This window comes from Bubalus bubalis, chromosome 4 (genome assembly GCF_019923935.1).
Source record: "Bubalus bubalis isolate 160015118507 breed Murrah chromosome 4, NDDB_SH_1, whole genome shotgun sequence".
In the NCBI taxonomy this organism is placed as follows: domain Eukaryota; kingdom Metazoa; phylum Chordata; class Mammalia; order Artiodactyla; family Bovidae; genus Bubalus; species Bubalus bubalis.
In genome coordinates this window covers 86,625,228-86,650,313 of record NC_059160.1, presented here as the reverse complement: position 1 = coordinate 86,650,313, position 25,086 = coordinate 86,625,228, and the positions used below count along the sequence as shown (strand labels likewise).

The window sequence follows — 25,086 nt, the reverse complement described above, 5'->3', positions numbered from 1 at the left end:
ACACGCTAGTAAAGTAATGCTCAAAATTCTCCAAGCCAGGCTTCAGCAATACGTGAACCGTGAACTTCCAGATGTTCAAACTGGTTTTAGAAAAGGCAGAGGAACCAGAGATCAAATTGCAAACATCCGCTGGATCATGTAAAAAGGAAAAGAGTTCCAGAAAAACATCTATTTCTGCTTTATTGACTATGCCAAAGCCTTTGACTGTGTGGATCACAACAAACTGTGGAAAATTCTGAAAGAGATGGGAATACCAGACCACTTGACCTGCCTCTTGAGAAACCTATATGCAGGTCAGGAAGCAACAGTTAGAACTGGACATGGAACAACAGACTGGTTCTAAATAGGAAAAGGAGTACGTCAAGGCTGTGTATTGTCACCCTGTTTATTTAACTTCTATGCAGAGTACATCATGAGAAACTCTGGGCTGGAAGAAACACAAGCTGGAATCAAGATTGCCGGGAGAAATATCAATAACCTCAGATATGCAGATACTACCCTTACGGCAGAAAGTGAAGAGGAACCAAAAAGCTTCTTGATGAAAGTGAAAGTGGAGAGTGAAAAAGTTGGCTTAAAGCTCAACATTCAGAAAACGAAGATCATGGCATCTGGTCCCATCAATTCATGGGAAATAGATGGGGAAACAGTGGAAACAGTGTCAGACTTTATTTTGGGGGGCTCCAAAATCACTGCAGATGGTGACTGCAGCCATGAAATTAAAAGACGCTTACTCCTTGGAAAGAAAGTTATGACCAACCTAGATAGCATATTCAAAAGCAGAGACATTACTTTGCCAACAAAGGTCCGTCTAGTCAAGGCTATGGTTTTTCCAGTGGTCATGTATGGATGCGAGAGTCGGACTGTGAAGAAAGGTGAGCGCCGAAGAATTGATGCTTTTGAACTGTGGTATTGGAGAAGACTCTTGAGAGTTCCTTGGACTGCAAGGAGATCCAACCAGTCCATTCTGAAGGAGATCAACCCTGGGATTTCTTTGGAAGGAATGACACTAAAGCTGAAACTCCAGTACTTTGGCCACCTCATGCGAAGAGTTGACTCATTGGAAAAGACTCTGATGCTGGGATGGATTGGGGGCAGGAGGAGAAGGGGACGACAGAGGATGAGATGGCTGGATGGCATCACTGACTCGGTGGACGTGAGTCTGAGTGAACTCCGGGAGTTGGTGATGGACAGTGAGACCTGGCTTGCTGCGATTCATGGGGTCACAAAGAGTCGGACACGACTGAGTGACTGAACTGAACTGAACTGAACTGATTTCACTAAGCATAATACCTCCTGGTCAATCCATGTTGTTGCAAAGGACAAAATTTTATTCTTTTATGGCTGAAGAGTATTCCATTGTATATATAGGCCACATCTTTCTCTGTTCATCTGTTGAGAGACACTTTGGTTGCTCCTGGGCTTCCCTGGTAGATCAGCTGGTAAATAATCCGCCTGCAATGCAAGAGACCTGGGTTCGGTTCCTGGGTTGGGAAGACCCCCTAGGGAAGGGATAGGCTACCCACTCCAGTATTCTTGGGCTTCCCTGGTGGCTCACTTGGTAAATAATCTGTCTGCAATGTGGGAGACCTGAGTTCAGTCCCTGGGTTGGGAAGTTCCTCTGGAGGAGGGCATAGCAACCCACTCCAGTATTCCCAGTATTCTTCCCTGGAGAATCCCTGTGGACAGAGCAACCTGATGGGCTGCAGTCCATGAGATCACAAAGAGTCAGACATGATTGAGCGACTATGCACAGCACAGCACAGGTTGCTTCTAGGTCTTGGCTATTGTAAACAGAGGTGCTATGAACATTGGGGTGCATGTTATCTTTTCAAATTAGTGTTTTCATGTTTTTCAGATATATAGCCAGAAGTGGAACTGCTGGATCATATTGTCCTTTTAATTTTAGTTTTTAAAGGAGCTTCTATACTGGTTTCCACAGATATTGCACTGTAACTTGGTAAATTCCGTTGTAAATTCCCACCAAAAGTGTACAAGTATTCCCCTTCCTGCACATCCTCACCAGCATTTGTCATCTATAGTCTTTTTGATGATAATCATTCTGACAAATATTAGATGAAATAAGAATCGTCACGCATTGTTGGTGGGAATGTAAAAGTGTACAGCTTTTGTGGAAACAGTTTGGCAGTTCCTTCAAAAAAGTTAAACTTAGAATTACCATATGACTCTGAAATTCTCCTGTTAGGGTTATATGCCGAAGAACTGAAAATAGGCAATCAAACCCAACTTGCTTATGCATGTTCATAACATTCATTGTAGCCAAAAGGTGAAAACAACCCAAATGACCAACAATGGATGAATGGATAAACACATACAATATTAGTCCATTATAAAATGAATGCAGTATTGATACATGCTACAGTTTGAATGAACTTCAAAAACATGTTAAGAGAAAGTAGCCAGACACAAAGATCACATATTGTGTGATTCCTTTTATATGAAATATCCAGAATAGGCAGATTCAAATATACAGAAAGCAGGTTGGTAGTCATCTGGAGATGGAAGGAGAGGGGAAAGGAAAGTGATTACTTCATGGGTATGAGATGTTATTCTTGGATGATGAAAAGGTTTTGAAACTAGAGAGAGGTGTTTTGTTACACAACATTGTGAATGTACTAATGCCACTGTATTATATACTCTAAAATGGTTATGTTAAGTTCACCTCAATAAGAAAAAGTTCATGTGAGTATATGAAAAACTTGAAGAGTTGATTTCCTTTGTTAGTAAAAGGAAAGAAAGTTGTTAGGATCTTTAAATGTAATTTCAGCTATTGCAAACTTCTTTACAGTATTAAAATTTGCTTTACATTTTGTATCATGTATATTTGAACAAGGTTTCTCACTTATGGTTCTCCAGACCTTGAAGTGATCATCATTAGAAAGTCTTGATCAGGAATTGCATGTAACCACTTCAAACTTTTAATTGTTAAAAAACAACAACAACAACAAAAAAACATGTTTGTAAAAGCAACTTCAATTTCCCCAAAAATATTTGAAAATATTTTTGGAAGTTTTTCATAAATTCGCTATTTCATATATCCTTTAATACTTCACATTACATTTTTATTGTCCCAACTGTACATTATAAAAGTGTTTAAGCTTTTTTTTTTTAACCAAATCTCATGTAAGTGCTTCTAAATATATTCGGATACTATTTAAATATCTTTTCTATGTGTATTATGATGTGAAAAATGTTAAGAAGTTGGAAGGTAGCCTGCCTTCAAAGCTAATTAAATATTGTGTTACAATTTTCACTGTTAAATTTTGTCTTTCCAGGCAGATCAAAATTTGCTCAAGGGCTGTGATCATGCCTTCAATTGCTGGACTTCTTTTGTATTTTCCATAGCAAACAGTGTTCAGAAGCTCACTAAATACTTGTTGAGCTGAACTGAATCACCAGGAAAATGTTCCATTCATTCAGGTTGGTACAAGCCCGGCCTGGAGAAGTTTACTTTGCAACAAGCCTGACACCATATACAGAAAGACACATGGTAAATATTTAGCTGTCTAGAGAATCTCAAGTGCTTTCTCACTTTTATGTTCTTTCAACTGTAGTTCTGCTGTTCCCCCAAACCTCCAAGAGACCTATGTGCCTACGGCTGGAGCCAGATGTGCTTGTGAGTGTTCACCGAGGCTGTGTCACCATGTGGGACACCACCCCTGGAGTTGTCACGTCATCACGTGACCAACAAACAGGAAAACAGGATTGATTCCACCACAGACTTTGAAATCTCATGGAGATGGAACACTCTATTCTGTAGGGATCTGGAAAAAGAAAAAATAATCCTCTCATTTCAACACCGTCTCATGGTGGGGTGGGGGAATCTGTTAGCTGGTTTCTAAATAAGAAATAAATCAGAAGATCCACCTTTACCAAAATTGAAGATGTGAGCTGTACTTGCCATGTACAGCTATATGCCAGAAAGCAAGCCAGGAGTTTTCTTCTCCTACTCGCATAGCAGAAAGTGGACGGGGTCATCTTTGCTGAACTGTGAGAAGGCGAATGTGCTGGGCCAGATTTAAATGTGGACAAATTCCTGTAAAGTTGGTCTGTGTGGTAGTTCTAAAATAAAATGGCATTAGGTACCTGGTTTACAAGAGGGTTTTTAAAAATTCTGCAGAATAAACAATAGCTCACAGAAGGAGAGAAAGGACAAGCAAAGACTGAGATCACTGCCAGGTCACAAGGCTATTTTTACTTACAAAATGAGAGAAGAAGGAGTCAGGATAAAGGGGTTCAGGCTCTTAAACTCTGCAGCATTTCCACCTTGGTACTCCCACAAACCTCAGAAGCACACGCCTAGTTAAAGGCAGCCACATGCCCTTAATTCTGGTGAGACTTCTATGCCTCCAACTGAATATACGTAACGTTTTTCTGTTCATGTGGTGTTGGGCCTCATTCCAGGAATGCATTCTGTCTGTCATGGCTCCTGGGCTCTGAGAATGAGCCCTGGGACCTATCACTGTCGCCCATGCACGGTGCTGCATTTAATATTTCTGGGATTTTTTTTACAGACTAAAGAAAAACCTAGCTTATCACTGAGACCTTAATTAAGGGAGATGCTAAGGAATGGAAGGCCGCAGTGGGATAAACAAACTAATGGCACTGACTTCAGCTGACAGGAGGAAGAGAAAGAGAAAAAATGTCCATAAACCCAAGGACATTCATCTCTTAGATCATAGTTTCCTTATTATGTATACATCCACGTTTCACCAAAAGGGAGAAAGAAGGAGGGACAAGGGAGTGTTAGGAGCAATAAAAAAATTTTTCCATTTCTGAAATCCAACCTTTCTCCAGCAAATGTATTTCAGCCTAAGATGTGTTCCCCTTCAAACAGAGCCAGTTCAGGCATAGGATACTTGAAGGGGAAAGCAGCAGAGCAACCACAGCCAATTACTCCATCCTACAGATGGTGACCTCAGTTCAGTTCAGCCGCTCAGTCATGTCTGACTCTTTGCGACCCCATGAATCGCAGCACACCAGGCCTCCCTGTCCATCACCAACTCCTAGAGTTCACTTAGACTCACATCCATTGAGTCAATGATGCCATCCAGCCATCTCATCCTCTGTCGTCCCCTTCTCCTCCTGCCCACAATCCCTCCTAGCATCAGAGTCTTTTCCAATGGTTCAACTCTTCACAGGAGGTGGCCAAAGTACCGGAGTTTCAGCTTTAGCATCATTCCTTCCAAAGAAATCCCAGGGCTCATCTCCTTCAGAATGGACTGGTTGGATCTCCTTGCAGTCCAAGGGACTCTCAAGAGTCTTCTCCAACACCACAGTTCAAAAGTATCAATTCTTCAGCGCTCAGCCTTCTTCACAGTCCAACTCTCACATCCATACATGACCACTGGAAAAACCATAGCCTTGACTAGACAGACCTTTGTTGGCAAAGTAATGTCTCTGCTTTTGAATATGCTCTGTAGGTTGGTCATAACTTTCCTTCCAAAGAGTAAGTGTCTTTTAATTTCATGGCTGCAGTCACCATCTGCAGTGATTTTTGAGCCCCCCAAAATAAAGTCTGACACTGTTTCCACTGTTTCCCCATCTATTTCCCATGAAGTGATGGGACCAGGTGCCATGATCTTCGTTTTCTGAATGTTGAACTTTAAGCCAACTTTTTCAAATGTTCCTTGCTCCAATTCTCAAGATGAGTTGATGAAAGAAACCCACACTCCTTGTCTCCCAAACCAGTTCTGTTTTCACCTCACCACATTCTGTAATCTATGTAATCCATGCAGAATTCCAATCTAAAATGCATCTGATACTGGGAAATTTTCTACCTAGTCCTCTTCACCAGTCCTCCTGAGGACTGGAGAGCAAATGCCCTTGGACTATACAACAAATGAATTCTTTTTCTATAAACCCATCCACAAAAGACTTATTTATTTATAATCTGTACTTGCATGTGATTACATAAGTCCCACCATTGTTTACCAACATGTGTTAAGATAGTTTGTATAGTATTTTATTAGCTCTGAAATGTCCAGGATAATGTCATAAACTTGGACAGTATTGGTAGAAGTTAAGATAAGAATGAAGGATTTCAGATATCATGATAACCATGAATACAAAAATAGCCAGATCCGGTTCTATCAAATGTCCCTCTTTCATGTATGCTCCTGAAGAAGGATCTACTCCATGAACCCCATGCTACTAAAAGCTGATCAAGGGCCTTCAATGCCAAGAATTAGCTTTCAGTCATAGATTCAGGGACCCTAACTTAGCGAACCAAAATAGGGTTCACCCTCTTTCCCATTATAAATGAAAATCCGAAAACCAGCAAGTTTAGAATGAGGGTGAAAAAGGGTGAAACTTTACAAAAGACTTTGTCTTAACTCAGTAATTCAGAGCTATAGAAGCAGAGACAGAGGCAGGACAGCATGCTTGAACATACATGGCCTTTTAGCGCTGTGGTCCTACCAGTGAACATGTCAATGTCTTGAACTCTAACCAATCACTTTAGTAGCTCCTCATCCTCTGATGAGCTGCTTGTGCAGATGTTTTACTGATTCTCTTTTTGAGCCATATTAATGTTGACTATGGGTACACGTTGGGCTTCCCCAGTGACTCAGCAGTAAAGAATCCTCCTGCAATGCAGTAGATGCAAGAGACGTGGGTTCAATCCCTGAGTCTGAACGATCTCCTGGAGGAGAAAATGGCAACTCACTCCAGTATTCTTGCCTGGAAAATTCAATGGACAGAGGAGCCTGACAGGCTACAAAGAGTCTGACATGACTGAGCACAGCACAGACAAATGGAACATGATATGAGAAATCTGAAATCAATATATGTGCTCAAAACTGCCTCAGGATCTCACTGGGAGAAGCCCAGATTGGAAAAGGCCACTGAGCACAAACCTTCTTGGCCAGTTCTTACCTATCTGACTCCAATGTGAAGGAGAAAATGTTCCTATGTCCAGCTCATCCAAAGTTTTAATAGGATATTTTTACCATCTCTGGATCAGTAGCCACAATATATTTTCCCTGTGAGTACTCTCAGGTCAAAGTGCATCTTTCAAGAACATGTAATTCTCCAAGTCCAAAGCAAACAAATTCCCACATTCTTTACTAAATGTTCCTGGAAAACCATGACCCACACACTGGTTTCACAGTCCATAGTATGAAAAAAAGAAAATCAAATTGATTAAGATGATAGATTAAAACTGTATCGTAGAATTTTTGGCATTCTGGTTGCTTTATTCTTATTTTCATGTTTTTTAATTTAAAAAATTTAAATGTAGGCATAAATACTTCTCAACCAGTGAGATTCAGAATGACAGGGTCATTTGCTATCTGCACATAGGCTGCCGTATGATACCTTTACCGAGTATCCACTATGTTTAAGGTGTTGATCTGTGAAAGGTATTATGAGGACTATATAGATACATAAGACCCACTTGTGCTCTCAAGACTCACAATCAAGTAAGAGAAACAAAAACAGCAATAGGACTGTTAAAGCATTTTATTTTAGCATGAAAAGTCCACACCATGGAGTCACACCTCCCAGCTTTAAATCCCACTAATCCCATGTTATTAGTCTTTGAACTCTAGGACAAGTATATTGACTGCTCTGAGCCTCAGCTTCCTTACCTGTGAAATAGAGGAGATAAAAAATAGTTACCAACTTGATGAATTGTTTCAAGGTTAAAGAGTTTTTTTTAACATGTAGTTGAAAATGGTAGTTAGAATTCAATAAATTTAGCTACCATTGTATAAGCTGCATGAACAAAGTTGTATCCATATGAAGTATATACAAAGAGCCATCTTTGCAAGCAATGAACCAGTTCAATCTTTGGTCCTTTCTTGATAAAAAAATGAGATAGGTATGTAGATAGATAGATAGATAATTAATAGATAAGAAAGAAAATATCTAAAACCACTGAATATCTTCACCCATTAGAGCTTGTTGTTCAGTCACTCAGTCGTGAAAAACTCCTTTCAACCCCATGGACTTCAGCATGCCAGGCTTCCCTGTCATTCATTATCTCCCAGAGTTTGCTCAAACTTATGTCCATTTAGTCGATGATGCCACGCAACCATCTCATTCTCTGTTGCCCTCTTCTCTTCCTGCCCTCAATATTTCTCATCTTTAGGGTCTTTTCCAGTGTATCAGCTCTTCATATCAGGGGGCCAATGGACTGGAGCTTCAGCTTCAGCATCAGTCCTTCCAGTGAATATCCAGGGTTGATTTCCTTTAGGATTGACTGGCTTGATCTCCTTGCTGTCCAAGGGACTTTCATGAGTCTTTTCTAGCACCACAGTTCAAAAGCATCAATTCTTCAGTGCTCAGCCTTCTTTATGGTCCAACTATCACACCCATACATGACTACTGGAAAAACCATAGCTTTGACTATATAGACCTTTGTTGGCAAAGTGATGTCTCTGCTTTTGAATATGCTATCTAGGTTTGTCATAGCTTTTCTTCCAAGAAGCAAGCATCTTTTAATTTCATCTCTCATTCTCACATGAAGAAAACTGAGATTCCTTTTACTTGGAGCTGGTACCTGTCTCCCTTTCCCCCAACTCCCTGACTGAGAGTGCTCTTTGTCTGACTGCCTCCAATGGTGGAATGTTTCCTTGATCTTTCTTAGACTAAAGTCCTCTTCAGAATAAGAATGCTAAGGCCAGATCTGCTGCTGCTGCTGCTGCTAAGTTGCTTTAGTCGTGTCTGACTCTGTGTGACTCCATAGATGGCAGCCCACCGGGCTCCCCCATCCTTGGGATTCTCCAAGCAAGAACACTGGAGTGGGCTGCCATTTCCTTCTCCAATGCATGAAAGTGAAAAGTGAAAGCAAAGTCGCTCAGTCGTGTCCGACTCTTAGCGACCCCATGGACTGCAGCCCACCAGGCTCCTCCGTCCATGGGATTTTCCAGGCAAGAGTACTGGAGTAGGGTGCCATTGCCTTCTCTGAAGGCCAGATCTAGTCTAATGCAAAAATAAGCATGGGGATCTTTCAAGACATTTACATAATTCTGATCTAAAAAGCTCACTAAATCAGTATGTTTAAAAGAAGTGAATAATGCTCCTAAGTCAAGTGATACTTGCCAATTGTGCCAGAATGAACTATCATCTGAATTTTTTAAAAAAGGCTTAAGTAGTATAAATTATCACTCTGGATTAATTCATTTACTCATTCGAAAAAAAATATTTGCTGAGCACTTATAATGCATCATTATAAGCATTATATGCATCAGGTATAAGCATCAAAGCTATAACAGGGAACAAATCCAATGAAAATCCCTTTTTTTATGAAATTAACATTGGCAATTCAATATCACTGGGACTGTTATGGACTTAGGATGATCTTTTCAGTGCCATAGGGAATACAAGTTATACAAAAGCTGCTGGGCATTGATCTCCTTGTTCCTTATAATCTTGGTTAGCCATGGAGTTGGAATGAAAATAAAAGTTACACCTATGAAGTAGCTCATTGCAATATAAAGCAAAGCAATATAAAACAGAGTTTAAGGCAAAGAAAGAGGCTCAGGCAATCAGAGTTGAAAATACGTGAATAATCTTTGTACTCAGTAGGCATATTTGATAAATAAATCTTTCTTTGAGCAAGCAAAGAACTTATAAGCAATTATGTGGAATTTGAGAAAGACTGGGAAAATGGGATAATCAAAATAAGAGTGGTCAAAATAAGGTGGGTTATTTCTATCACTATTTTATTTGTTTGCTCAAAAAAATGATACTCTATCATTTACTAGAATTTAGAACAAAATAGTACTTTGTGGCCCATGAAATTTGGTATAACCCTATTATTTAAACTCATATTGGCAGTTACAGATTAATATCAGCCAAAACATTCAAATTACACAAAATTGTATTTTGTGTAGCCAAGTATAAGTGACTTCCAAATGCAGTGGATTTATGTCCAAGTTGAAACCATAACCAATTTGTAAAATTCCTGACACTAAACTTACTTGATTAAATTTTCCAGTCTCACCATTTTCCATGAATGGCTTCTAAACTACTTTACTCACATAGCTCAAAGAGCAATGATGACTATTGTGTCTTGAGGAGAGGACAGGGTATAAATGGGTTGTTGTTGTTGTTTTTCTTTATTTTTTTGAGGGGGGCAGCTAAAGTCAGAGCTTCATTTCTAAGATTTATTTTTTTTTTAAAAAAAGACACATAAGCTCAGGAGGTAAATTCAAGTACCCTAATTAGACTGCTTCTAATGAGGAAATGGATAGGACTTGCTACATCACTTTTTATCTTTGTTAAAAGTCAGCTCTGAGAGATGGCAATATGGTTTCTTTTCAACAAGTCTAGGAAGTAGAATATTTTGAATCCATGATGTATCTGGTTTCCCTCCCTCTCCAATACCATGAAAAGCCTGTTGACTCCTGATACATCAAAATATCTATTTTAAGCATTTTTGAGCATGCTATATTCTTTCAAGACATGGTTCCTTCATTTACTGCACTCATAGTGTATTGGCAGAAATAAGTACACTAATAACTTAAGATCATAATCAAAAGCACAACTTTTAGGTGTGACCTGATTTGAAATTAACCAACTTCTAGGTTCTAAGTCAAAAATATTGCATTCTGAGTAGAATTTCTCCTAAACACTTTTCTCTATATCATAACAAAATGTATGACAGGAGTCAACAGTAAAATTACCATACTTAAAGTTCAAGTAATGAATATTGGCCTAAGAAATCCAATGTTCAAATTAACAAAAAGGAAACTAGCATACATTCTAGGAGAAATATCTAGTAAACCAAGGAATACTCCACTTTCAGAGAGTAGAAACTTGTTCTTTATTAAAATATGGGCTAAATCTAATTGAGTTCAATCACAGTTACCCACAGATTTGATAATGCTCAGCAAGTAGTCAGTGACCACAGTCCCCATTCAGAGTAGCTTTTAAGCATATTTGGAGGTGAGCAAGAATTTGAGATAGAAACTGACCCACTGTCCAATAGACAGAACTGCTACAGCCCCTGCAAAAAGTGAGATCTACAAAGTTTGTGGCAGTGGATGGAGGGCTTTCTTAAAATACAGTTGTATCACAATCATGGTTTCAAAGTAAATGCCACCACTATGTAAATTGCTGCCAAGTTACTCAAATGCTGGAAATTAGAGATATGAAGGAACGGGTCAGAGATACAGGTATGGGCTCAGCAAACCTTGCTGTGGCCCTCAGCAGATTTTTGTATACGAGGGTCCTGTGACATTGGTATGTTCACCAGAAAAGCAATCTCCCCACTTCAATTTAGGAAAATTCTCTCATAAACAAGGCATTTTTCTCTGAGAACCAACCCCTGATCAAGTGTTTAGAATCCCATCCATATCTTTCTTAACCAGTTTAAATAGTCACTATACATAAAATATATTCACTGACAGCCTAGTAATTCTCTAAACAATACCACCAAATCCTCCAACAGAACAAAATCTCTAACAGAGCCTCCTCATTTCAACAGACAGAATGCAAGCCCCTTGGAATGCCAACAGCTGTGACCAAAATGAAAATTTCTTCTAAAATTAGTGAGCTTCTATTATAATATCTTTGGACTCTTACAGGGGCTCTGGCTGCTCTTAAACACTTCCCCAGACAGTTAATAAACTGACAGTTTTGCAAACTTTGTCCCTGGAAAAATCTTGTATGATTAATCTACTCAAAGCACTGCCCATATATATAAAAACAACATTGTTGACAGTAACCGCTAAATACCAAAATTTCGGAATACTGAAGTATGACAAACAACCCCTTCTACTTTGTGAACGAACAGCCTTGAAAAGTTGGGGGTGGTGAAAATTAGGACTGTAAAAGTAAAAACCAATTAATGACATCCCACCTCGCACAGAACATTATATACATATTGTGCACCAAAGTAAGGTTTAAAATAGGTCCAATAAGTGTGATCCATATGAAAAAATAATCTTTAAACCTGAAAAAAAATTACCTTCGAGCATGTACAAAGTAACATCCTCATGAATATCTCTACAACTATATTTTACACTCTCAAGAATGGCTCTCAAGTAGGGAGATTTCACATATAACCCTAAGGGGATATTTAGCAATGTCTGGAAGTATTTTTTGGTTGTCACAGTGAAAGTAAAAGTGTTAGTCACTCAGCTGTGTCCAACTTTTTGTTACCACATAGACTGTAGCCCACCAGGCTTTTTCATCCATGGAATTCTCCAGGCAAGAATACTGAAGTGGGTAGCCATTCCTTTCTCCAGGGTATCTTTCAGACCCAGGGATCAAACTTGGGTCTCCCACATTGCAGGGAGATTCTTTACCATCTGAACCATTAACCTTATGCCTAAAGGAACTAGAAAAAGAACAAATAAAATCTAAAGTTAGTAGAAAGAAAGAAATCATAAAGATTAAAGCAGAAATAAAAGAAAGATCAAAAGGACAATAGAAAAGATCACTGAAATTAAGAGCTGGTTTTTTGAAAAGATAGATAAGATTGATAAAACTTTCATCAAGAAAATAATAAAGATATCTCAAATTAATAAAATTATAAGTGAAAGAGGAGAAGTTACAGTTGACACTACAGAGATACAAAGGATCATAAGAGATTACCACAAATAATTATTATACAACAATAAAGTAGACAGATCACAAGAAATGAATAAATCCCTAGAAACCTACAGTCCACAAGACAGAATCAGGAAGAAATAGAATATATGGATAGAGTGATTATCAGTTAATGAATTACTGAAGGGTAATTTAAAAACTCCCAACAAATAAAAGTCCAAAATGGCTTCACATATGAATTTCTGCAAAACATTTAGAGAAAAAGAAAGAAATTAAAGGAATGCAAATCAGGAAGGGAGAAGTAAAACTGTCAGTATTTGAGATGACATGATGCTATGTATAGGAAACCCCAAAGATGTTACTAAAAATAATAGAAAAAATAAATTCAGTAAAGTTGCAGAAAAAAAATAATATACCGAAATCTGTTGCTTTCTATACACTAATAATGAGCTATTATAAAGAGAAATTAAGAAAGCTGTCATTTACAACTACATCAAAAGGAATAAATATATTTAGGAATAAATCCAACCAAAGAGAAAAATGACTTGTACTCTTAAAACCATAAGACACTGATGAAATAAACCAAAGATGAAACAGAAACAAATGGAGAGATATATCATGCTCATGAATTGAAAAAATTAATATAGTTAAAATGGCCATACCATTCAGGGCAATCTATAGATTCAATGCAATTTCTATCAAAATACCAATGGGATTTTTTCGCAGTAAAAGAAAAATAACTCTACAATTTGTATGATAACATGAAGTTAAAACAGTCTTGAGAAAGAACAAAGCTGAAGGTAACATACTCCTTGATTTCAAACTGTCCTCCAAAGCGACAGTAATCAAAACAGTCTGGTACTGACACAAGAATAGATGCATAGATCAACAGAACAGAATAGAGAGCCCAGAAATGAACCCACACTTACACAGTCTATGACAAAGGAGGTGAGGATATACAATGGGAAAAAACAGCCTTTTCAAAAATGCTGTCGGGAAAAGTGGACAGCTATGTGAGAAAAAAATCAAACAGGACTACTCTCTGATACTTACATATGAAAATAAACTGAAAATGAAATAAAGACTTAATGTGAGACCTAACACCATAAATGTTCTAGAAGAAAACATAGGTGGTAAGCTCTTTGACATTGGTCTTAGCAATATTTTTTAATATGTCTCTTGAGGCATGGGAAACAAAAACAAAAATAAACAAATGGGATTAGAGCATACTAAAAAACTTTTGCAGAGCAAAGGAAGCTATCAACAAAACAGAAAGGCAGCCTAGTGAATGAAATATTTGCAAATGATATATCCAATAAACAATTAATACCCAACATATATACAAAGAACTCACAACTCAACATCAAAAAAAAAAAAAAAAAACAACAACTAAAAAATAGGCAGAGGACCTGAATAGACACTTCTTCTTCCAAAGAAGTCATACAGATACATGGGTCACAGGCACATGAAAAGATGCTCAACATCACTAACCATTAGGGAAATGCAAATTAAAACCATAATGAGATACAACCTTACACCTGTCAGAATGATTATTATCAAAAAGACAACAAATAACAAGTGTTGGCAAGGATGAGAAGAAAAAGGAACTCTAATGCACTGTTGATGGCATTATAAATTGGAGCAGCCATTAGGGGGATTCCTCAAAAAGTTTAAAATAGAAGTGACATATGATCCAGCAATTTCATTTCTGGGTATTTACTTGAAGAAAACAAAAACACTGATTTGAAAAGATATATGCACATCAATGTTCATTGCAGCATTATTTACAATAGCCAAGATAGGAAACAATCTAAATGTTCACTGATAGGTGAATGGATAAAGAAGATTTGGAATGAAATATTACTCAGCTTTAAAAGGAATGAAATCTTGCCAATTGGGACAACACAGATGAATCTAAAATATATTATGTGTAGTGAAATAAGTCACCCAGTAAAAGACAAATACCATATGATCTCACTTATATGAGGAACCTAAAAAACAAAACAAACAAAGAAAACAAAGCAAAATGAAAACAGACTCATAGAAACAGAGAACAAACAGGTGGTTGCTAAAGTGGAAAGGGATGGAGTGGACATAACACATGAAGGGAATTAAGAGATACAAACCACCAGTTAGAAAATAAATAGGCCATGGGGAGGTAATATACAGCATAAGGTATATGGTCAATAATATTTTAACAACTTTGTATGGTTACTAGGTTTCTCTTGGTGATCATCTCATAGTGTATGCAATTGTCAAATCACTATGTAGTACATCTGAAATTAACATATTGTATACCAACTATATTTCAATCAAAAATATTTTCTTAGCTCTGAACAAGACAGGGATAAAATTTAGGACACCCCTAAAAAAACTTCAAAAGATAGCATGTGAAGAGCAAATAGATTTTAAATATGAAGTTGTCTGCCAAAGGCTGATGAATGTCAATTTCGTTAATGGAATGAAATGGTAAATGAAAATGAATAGAATATGGCCAAAGAACAATAGGATGTGGCCAAAGAGAATGCTTAAAATGTAGGACAGATGGGTCTACTCACCCATTATATTTGAAATCCTCAGAATGTATTAAAACTAGTTATCTAACAGAAATACTATGACATTTATGTCTCTTTTCTTTCCACCCAAAATTTAAAATAACTTTTGAATACCCAATAAAAAAATTCCATCAAGTGCCAGATCAATCAGTCAGCAACATTTATTTAGCTAACACTGTACAAAGAACATTATATTATGCAATGAAAGAGGATTAGAAACAGCTCCTTTGAGTTGCTTACAATCTGTTTGGGAATAAATAAATGGTAACATATGAAAACAATTTTAGGACATTTACTTTACAAGCAACATTTTACTGAGTGCCTCTATAAACACTACTTTATACTCTGAGGCATTTTAAAATAATACAGTTTCCCTTTGTTGGTGTAGAAATAGCTGAATATCATAGAAATCTTCTAAAATTTACTGCCCCCAAATCAGCCAGCTAAACCAATTACAAACAATTGAATGCAGACTTATTTGGAGCACATAAGGGTAGTTAAATAGTTTACTCTTCTAAAATAATTTTTCATGTGTTATCTTTTCAGAAAAGGGAAATTTCATGGCTAGATTTCATAAAAATATCTGCACCACCACAAAAATGTCACAAAATAGAAAATCAACATTCTTTCTCCCCTCTAGTCTCAGATTATAAACAGATTCATATATGCACAGAGCAGTGGCACCTTTGAGAGGCAGTGGGTGGAAACAAACACCTTCATGAGGGTTGGGGGACCCAAACCACAGACAAAAGTCTGTGTCTCCTTTTGTGCTGAGTCTAATGCCAAATATATCCTGGAAATGGAAAAACACTGTCATTTGTATATATTTATCCAGTATTTTTGAAGGCAAGAAAAGAGTCTGAGGGTAGTTCTTAGAACTTTTGACTGAGTTCAGAAATAGTTATGAATGTAGACAAAACAGAAATATGCATTTATTCATTGTGTGGAAAAATTATCTCAAGCATCTGACTGGGCAAAGATAGCTAGAAATATTAGATACATGCCAAATGTACCTGAAATGAGTTCTACTTACAGTTCATATTCTGTTTTCTAAAGGAATAAAATTGTTAGTTGCCAATAATGGAAATGAGAATTCTGTAAATGGTCAGAATTTCATCCCTCTCTTTAAGGTTTGAGTCTTCTTCACAACTCAACGACAATTCAAAACAACAACAACAACAACAACCTATTTTAAAAATTGGTTGTAAGCTGCCATTTCTACTTAATGTCACACAGGCATCTCAAACCCAAGGGTGTGTTGGTTGCTCAGTCACGTCCTGCTCTTTGCAACCCCATGGACTATAGCCTGCCAGGCTCATCTGTTCATGAAATTCTCCAGGCAAGAATACCAGAGTGGGTAGCCATTCCCTTCTCAGGGATTGAACCCAAGTCTCCTGCATTGCAGGCAGATTCTTCACCATTTGAGCCACCAGAGAAGCACCCAAGCCCAAAGTATGCACAACTGAACTGTTTCTTTGCTGTATCTGTTCTTCTACTCTCAAGAAATCATGATGGTCCTCTCCTCACCCAGTCAAAAACACTGGGACTGTCCTTGACTCTTCTCTACTCAACATGGCATCTACTTCATGAAAAACTGGTTTTCTACCTCCTCACACTCACAAATCTACTCCACTTCTTCATATTTTCTAATATTACTTTAGTCTCCAATAGTGCCTTTTGTCCTTTTAGTCTACCTTCAGCCATCTTTCACCATGTCATCAGAGTGACCTTTCTAAAAGGAAAATACATATGTATGACTTCCAAGTTTGAAAAACTAAAATGAGGATTATTTCTGCTGCCACTGTGGCAATTCCTATTTTGGGAAATAATATAGATGTCAAGGATATACAATAGCAACTGAACCACTTCCTATACCTGTTAACTGCAGTTATTTAACTCTGCTAACAACCATATATAATCCTGATGAGGTATTCATAAATCGAATCACCACTGTCATGGTAGAGTTCCTCTATATTCTTACGCTCCATTTTTTCTCACTTTTATTTCCATTCTTATTTCAAGAATTTAAAAAATTTTCCAATTACATTTCCTACATATTTTTAAAAGTAAGCTGGTGACGGCATCTTGAGCACATCTTGGAAAAAGACAGAAAGTTGAATTTCCCATGGGACGTGAATAGGTACAATACTTCCGGTTTCTACTTCCTGCTGAATTGTAAGTCTGCTGATGTTCTGGGAAGCTGGACTGTAGATTTTTGAAATGCAAGTGGATATGATTAGTCACGTTTTATGTTACAATAATTGAAAAAAAATCTAGATTTTGTGAAATACACAACCACATAGGAGGTTTGAAAAGAAGGAATTAAAGTATAATTATCCATATACTATACACCAATGACACTTGATTTAGAAAACACTAATATTATCACCTGAAAACTATTAGCGTCAGCACCATAACTTTCTTGGAAATTCACAAAAATCATGTATTAATATAAAGTATGGAAAAAGTCCTAACTTAAGAGCAACAAGCGCCTTGAGGGCTTCTCTGGTGGCTCAAATGATAAAGAATCCTCCTGTAACGTGGGAGACCTGGGCTCAATCCATGGGTTGGGAAGATCTCCTGGAGAAGGGAACACTACCTACTCCAGTATTCTGGCTGGAGATTTCCATGGACAGAGGAGCCTGGCAGGCCACAGTCTATGGGGTCGCAAAGAGTTGGACACGACTGAGCAACTTTCACTTTCCTTTTTCAAGAGCAACAAAAACTAAAATATCTAAAAATCACCTTTTTAAAACATATGGGAGTTAAATGAGAGCTATATCACAGTTCAAGATAATATTAATTTATAAAGTTAAAGGTTTAATGCAATTATAGTCAAATCAAAATTCAGATAGAATTTTCTTAGTAATATGATGAAATGCTTCTAAAATTAATGAGATAAATTGAATACATTTGTAACAACTCAAAAAATTTCTTACTCTCCTCAGTTTATTTTTCAAAAAATCCTAGGCTGGGTTTTAAGTGCCTTGCCTCATGGATCTTCCTGGCATCTTCACACTTTTAACAGCTCATCATTTCTGTATCTCTCTCCCAATGAGGTGGTTGAAGTCAAGGACTGTATCATTCATAATTTCTACCACCCAGCATGAACTACCACACCCACAGAGTGATGATTAACAACCCCATGTCACCCTGCAAGGTGGGCAGCAGTGCCATGCTATAGAATTCTCTTTGTCCTGCCCTCATTTCCATATTGGTCAATGATCAAATAAATTTGTGCATGATACACTGGGTATTTTGTGAATGGAAAGTTTGCTAGGAATAAATAAATTGGTAGAAACACGAATGCTTGTTTCTAGAAACACAGATGCACATGTGCTTAGTCACTCAGTCATGTCCAACTCTTTCCAAATCCCTGGACTGTAGTCCACCAGGCTCCTCTGTCCGTGTGGATTCTCCAGGCAAGAATACTGGAGTTGGTTGCCATGCCCTCCTTCAGGGCATCTTCTCAACCTAGGGGTCGAACCCAGGTCTCCCACATTGCAGGCATATTCTTTATCATCTGAGCCTCACAGATGCACAGTCCTCTACCAATAAAGATTAGAGAACACAGGTAGGAACTGATTTTTGAGAACATACTTGGAAGCTACACAGTGAAGTGGTCTCCAAACTCTCAAACAAGGTGACTTTATGTAGTCTAAATGATCATAGATTCATTTTGAAAAGCAATGGAAGATACTGTGTTTCCAACTATAGACATGATCTTCAGGTTTCTATGGGTTATATTTTGTTTGGATTAAAACCACCTAATGTTTGGCTTTCATTTCAGATTTCTGTAAAATCAGTTTGACTCTGTCATCTTTTTAAAGCAAAAATATAACTTTGTATCACTACACAGTAGACTCCCTGAGTCTTGGAAAAATTAAACTTTGCCCTGAAACTTCATAGCATGTCAGGACTGGACTAGATTCAAAGCCAGACAAGAACTTGGCCCTCAGACTTTCCCATAACTGTGAGAATAGCAAAGCTGTGGCTAAATGTAGACAACTAGTCAAGGCACTTGTTCTGTTAGTACACTTCACTGTTTTCTGGAAGGTTCTCAAATGTCAAGATATGCCATCCATCCAGGAGTTACTCTATCAAATAAATTTTCCTTGAAGATCCTATCAGAACATCAAGATGTGGCAGTGTAAGACATCAGTTAAAAACAGAATATGAAAGACTTTCCAAATAAAGAAATTAGACAAGCTGTATCTTAAAACATTTCTTCTTTTCTTTGTCTTTATTTCTCATCCATTTATAAATATGCATTGTGTGCATGCTCAATCGCTCAGTAGTGTCCAACTCTTTGCAGCCCCATGGACTTTGTAACCTGCCAGGCTCCTCTGTCCACAAAATTTTCCAGGCAACAATACTGGATGTGTTGTCATTTCCTACCCCAGGGGATCTTCCCAACCAATGGACTGAACATTCATCTCTTGCATTTCCTGCACCAGTTGGTGGATTTTTTACCACTGCGTCATCTGGAAGCCCATAAATGTGCATATCTTGGCAGTAATAATGCAGCAAAATACAATGGAGGTATATAGATTAAAGGACTTTCCTGGTAGCTCAGCTGGTAAAGAATCTGCCTGTAATTCAGGAGACCCTGGTTTGATTTCTGGGTCTGGAAGATCCCCTGGAGAAGGGATAGGCTACCCACTCCAGTACTCTTGGGCTTTCCTGGTGGCTCGTATGGTAAAGAATCCACTTGCAATGAGTTCAATCCCTAGGTTGGGAAGATCCCCTGGATGAGGGCATGGCAACCCACTCCAGTATTCCAGTATTCTTGCCTGAAGAATCCCCATGGACAGAGGAGCCTGATGGGCTACAGCCAATGGGGTTTCAAAGAGTTGGACACAACTGAGCGACTAAGCACACGCGTGTACACACATGTAGATTAAAACTCTAACATAAAAAAATAGATCATCTTCATTTTAGACATATATGAAATTTGCCCTTTTAAAAGTTCAAGCAATGAATCATTGATATTTTTTCACTATAGCCCAGGGCCATTATTCATAAGTGATGATAAACCATAAGAATGTGGGCATCTTCAAACATGTAGGTACCAGTCTGCAAGCCTCACACAACAATGCTACTTCCTATAAAGATTTCTACACACAAACAAATTCCCTTACGTGCCATGGGGAATGCTACAGAGAGAGACAACCTATAATTACACTTTCAATAAACGCAAATGCACAAAATAGTTTCAAAACCGTCACCATGGATTTCAGCAATATCTTTTGGTTTACCAAATACATAGTTGACTAGTTTGGACTTGGCTTTAAAAATCAAAATAAATGCTAAATCCCTGATATGTTCGTAGAAGAAAATGCCAACAGCATCATGGGCTGCTGATAATGAACACTATGATAGAAAGTGGAGCCCTAGAGACTAAAATTTTCCATCCCTACTTCCACCGTTAATAAATCATTTTGTCTTCAGACTGTATGGATAACCCAAGTATCAACTGGAATCTACTCTCTCCTGATTCAAATATCCATCCCATGGGTTGTGGGAAACCAAAAGCCACTTCAAAAGTTCTAGACATTTGGGGAAATGGGGGATGAAGGGCTTCCTGGGCTCTGAATGCCTGTTTCAACTTAGTGTGTCTGCTTATGGCTCTTCCTGTTCATGCTGACCCTGTTCTTCCAAACTTTATCCTGGAACCTCAAGTGTGGCAATCAGCAAAGCCCTGTCTGGGCCCCCATCTGGGACTAGGGGAGCAAACCAGGAGGCCATCAATTAGGAATTTAATTCATCAGCCTAAAAAATTGGAATGAAGTCTTTTCCATAATTTTCCATCCAAAAACAAAAGGAGGTCCCTAATGCATGAATGTTTATAACAGATGTCACTAAAATTTGATGAGTTGAAATAATTTACAATTTCAGAAACAGTAACAGCTTCATTCAATAATAAGCATTCTTGTTCTTAAGAATCTGCAGGCACCTCGACGCTCCATCTTTCACTCACTGGTTTTACCCTTGGAGGTTTCCCAGGACCACATCCTCTCCCCAGATGCTCTCCTCTCTCTCCTGCCATTTCTCACACCCTACCCTTCCTTTCTTTTTGCCTTTTCATACTGTTCATGGGGTTCCCAAGGGAAGAATACTTAAGTGGCTTGCCATTCCCTTCTCCAGGTGACCACATTTTGTCAGAACTCTCCACCATGACCCATCTGTCTTGAGTGGCCCTACATGGCATGGCTCATAGTTTCACTGAGTTAGACAAGCCTGTGGTCCATGTGATCAGTTTGGTTAGTTTTCTGTGATTGTGATTTTCATTCTGTCTACTCTCTGATGAATAAGGATAAGCGGCTTATGGAAGCTTCCTGATGAGAAAGACTTGACTGTGGAGGAAACTGGGTCTTGTTCTGATGGGTGGGGCCGTGCTCAGTAAATCTTTAATCCAATTTTCTGTTGATGGGCAGGGCTGTGTTCCCTCCCTATTGTTTGACCTGAGGCCAAACTGTTGACCCACGCCTCCACTGGAGACTCCTGGACACTCACAGGCAAATCTGGGTCAGTCTCTTGTAGGGACACTGCTCCTTTCTCCTGGCTCCTGGTGTGCACAAGGTTTTGTTTGTGCCCTCCAAGAGTCTGTTTCCCTGTTCTGTGGAATTTCTGTAAGCAAAACTCACTGGACCCCAAAGTCAAGTTCACTGGGAGTTCTCAGTCCCTTTGCCAGATCCCCAGATTGGGAAATCTGTTGTGGGTCCTAGAACTTTCTTAACAGTGGGAGAACTTCTTTGGTATAATTGTTCTGCAGTTTGTGGGTCATCTGCTTGGTGGCTCTGTGGTGGGGCTAATGGCAACTTCCTCCAAGAGGGTTTATGCCACATGCTGCATGACCCAGGTCTGCTGCAGCCAGAGCCCCTGTCCCCATGGCAGGTTACTGCTGACCCATGCCTCTGCAGGAGACACTCAAACACTAAAAGGCAGGTCTGGCTCAGTCTTTGTCGTGCCTCTGAGTCCTGGTGCACACAAGCTTTTGCTTGAGCCCTCCAAACATCTCTGGCGGGTATGGGGTTTGATTCTAAACATGATTTGGCCCCTCCTAATGTCTTATTAATCTTCTCCTTTGCCCTTGGACATGGGGTATCTTTTTTTGGTAGGATCCAACATTCTCCTGTTAATGGTTTTTCAGCAGCAAGTTGAAAAGGCAAAAAAGATATGTTACTGAAAGATGAACTGGCCAGGTCGGTAGGTCCCCAATATGCTACTGGAAAAGAGTGGAGAAATAAATCCAGAAAAACTGAAGAGATGGAGCCAAACCAAAAACAATGCCCACTTGTGGATGTGACTGGTGATGGAAGTAAGCTGATGCTGTAAAGAACAATACTGCATAAGAACCTGATATGTTAGGTCCAAGAATCAGGGTAAATTGAAAGTGGTCAAACAGAAAATGGCAAGAGTGCTTATTGACATTTTAGGATCAGTGAACTAAAATGGACTGGAATGGGCAAATTTAATTCAGATGACCATTATATCTACTCTGTAGGCAAAAATCCCTTAGAAGAAATGGAGTAGCCATCAGAGTCAGCAAGAGTCCAAAATGCAGTACTTGGGTGCACTGTCAAAAACAACAGAATGATCTCTGTTCATTTCCAAGGCAAACCATTCAGTATCACAATAATCCAAGTCTATGCCCCAACCACTAATGCCGAAGAAGCTGAAGTTGAATGGTTCCATGAGGACCTATAAGACCTTTTAGAACTAACACCCCAAAAAGATGTCCTTTTCATCATAGGGGACTGGAATGCAAAAGTAGAAAGTCAAGAGATACCTGGAGTAACAGGCAAATTTGGCCTTGGAGTACAGAGCAAAGGCTAACAAAGTTTTGCCAAGAGAATTCATTGGTCATAGAAAACAGCCTTTTCCAATGACACAAGAGATGACTCTACACATGGACATCACCAGATGGTCAACACCAAAATCAGATTGATTATATTCTTTGCAGCCAAAGATGGAGAAGCTCTATATAGTCAGCAAAAACAAGACCAGGAGCTGACTGTGGCTCAGATCATGAACTCTTTATTGCAAAATTCAGATTTAAATTGAGGAAAGTAGGGAAAACCACTAGACCATTCAAGTATGACCTAAATCAAATCCCTTACAATTATACAGTGGAAGTGACAGTTTCCAGGGATTAGATCTGATGGATAGAGTGCCTGAAGAACTATGGACAGAGGTTTGTGACAATGTACAGAAGGCAGTGATCAAGACCATTCCCAAGAAAAACAAATACAAAAAGACAAAATGGTCTGCGAAGGTCTTACAAATAGCTGAAAAAAGAAGAGAAATGAAAGGCAAAGGAGAAAAGGAAGGATAAACCCATCTGAATGCAGAGTTCCAAAGATTAGCACAGAGAGATAAGAAAGCCTTCCTCAGCAATCAATGCAAAGAAATAGAGGAAAACAATAGAATGGGAAAGACTAGAGATCTCTTAAAAAAATTAGAGATACCAAGGGAACATTTCATGCAAAGATGGGCACAATAAAGGACAGAAATGGTATGGATCTAACAGAAGCATGAGATATTAAGAGGTGGCAAGAATACACAGAAGAACTGTACAAAAAAGATCTTCAACACCCAGATAACCATGATGGTGTGATCACTCACCTAGAGCCAGACATCCTAGAGTCCAAAGTCAAGTGGGCCTTCGGAAGCATCACTACCTACTAAGCTAGTGGAGGTAATGGAATTCTAGCTGACCTATTTCAAGCCCTAAAAGATGATGCTGTGAAAGTGCTGCACTCAATACGCCAACAAATTTGGAAAACTCAGCAGCATGGAAAAGGTCAGCTTTCATGTCAATCCAAAAGAACGGCAATGCCAAAGAATGTTCAAACCACTACAAAATTGCACTCATCTCACACGATAACAAAGTAATGCTCAAAATTCTCCAAGCAAGGCTTCAACATTACATGAACTGAGAACTCCCAGATGTTCATGCTGGATTTAGAAGAGTCAGAGGAACCAGAGATCAAATTGCCAACATCCATTGGATCATTGAAAAAGAAACTGAGTTCCAGAAAAACATCTACTTCTGCTTTACTGACTACACCAAAATCTTTGACTGTGTAGATCACAACAAACTGCAGAACATTCTTAAAGAGATGGAAATACCAGACCATCTTACCTGCCTCCTGAGAAATCTATATGCAGGTCAAGAAGCAACAGTTAGAACCAAACATGGAATAATGGACTGGTTCCAAATTGAGAAAGGAGTACATCAAGGTTGTATAGTGTCACCCTATTTATTTATTTAACTTATATGCAGAGTACATCATGGAAAATGCCAGGCTGCATGAAGCACAAGCTGAAATCAAGACTGCCAGGAGAAATATCAGTAACCTCAGATATGCAGATAACACCACCCTTATGGCAGAAAGTGAAGAGGAACTAAAGAGCCTCTTGATGAAAGTGAAAGAGGAGAGTGAAAAAGCTGGCTTAAAGCTCAACATTCAAAAAACGAACATCATGTTATCTGGTCTCATTAATTGAAGTGAAGTCGCTCAGTCGTGTCTGACTCTTTGTGACCTCATGGACTGTAGCCTACCAGGCTCCTCCCTCCATAGGATTCTCCAGGCAAGAGTACTGGAGGGGGTTGCCATTTCCTTCTTCAGGGGATCTTCCTGACCCAGGGATCGAACCTGGGTCTCCCGCATTCCAGGCAGATGCTTTAACCTCTGAGCCACCAGGGAAGCCCAAATAGATGGCAAATAGATGGGGAAATAATGGAAACGGTGAGAGACTTTATTTTCTTGGGCTCCAAAATCAGGGCAGATAGTGACTGCAGCCATGAAATGAAAAAAAAGCTATGACCAACCTAGACAGCATATTAAAAAGCAGAGACATTACTTTGCCAACAAAGGTCCATCTGGTCAAAGCTATGATTTTTCCAGTAGTCATGTATGGATGTGAGAGTTGGACTATAAAGAAACTGAGTGCCAAAGAATTGTTGCTTTTGAACTATGGTGTTGGAGAAGACTCTTGAGAGTCC

At 38.7% G+C, this 25,086-nt stretch overlaps 1 non-coding gene across 1 annotated transcript; it reads right to left on the bottom strand.

The window, feature by feature from the left end:
• Positions 1–24,714: 24,714 nt before the first annotated feature.
• Positions 24,715–24,787, bottom strand: TRNAS-GGA. The gene has a single exon. It is a non-coding gene; the product is annotated as a tRNA-Ser (tRNA).
• Positions 24,788–25,086: the final 299 nt, after the last annotated feature.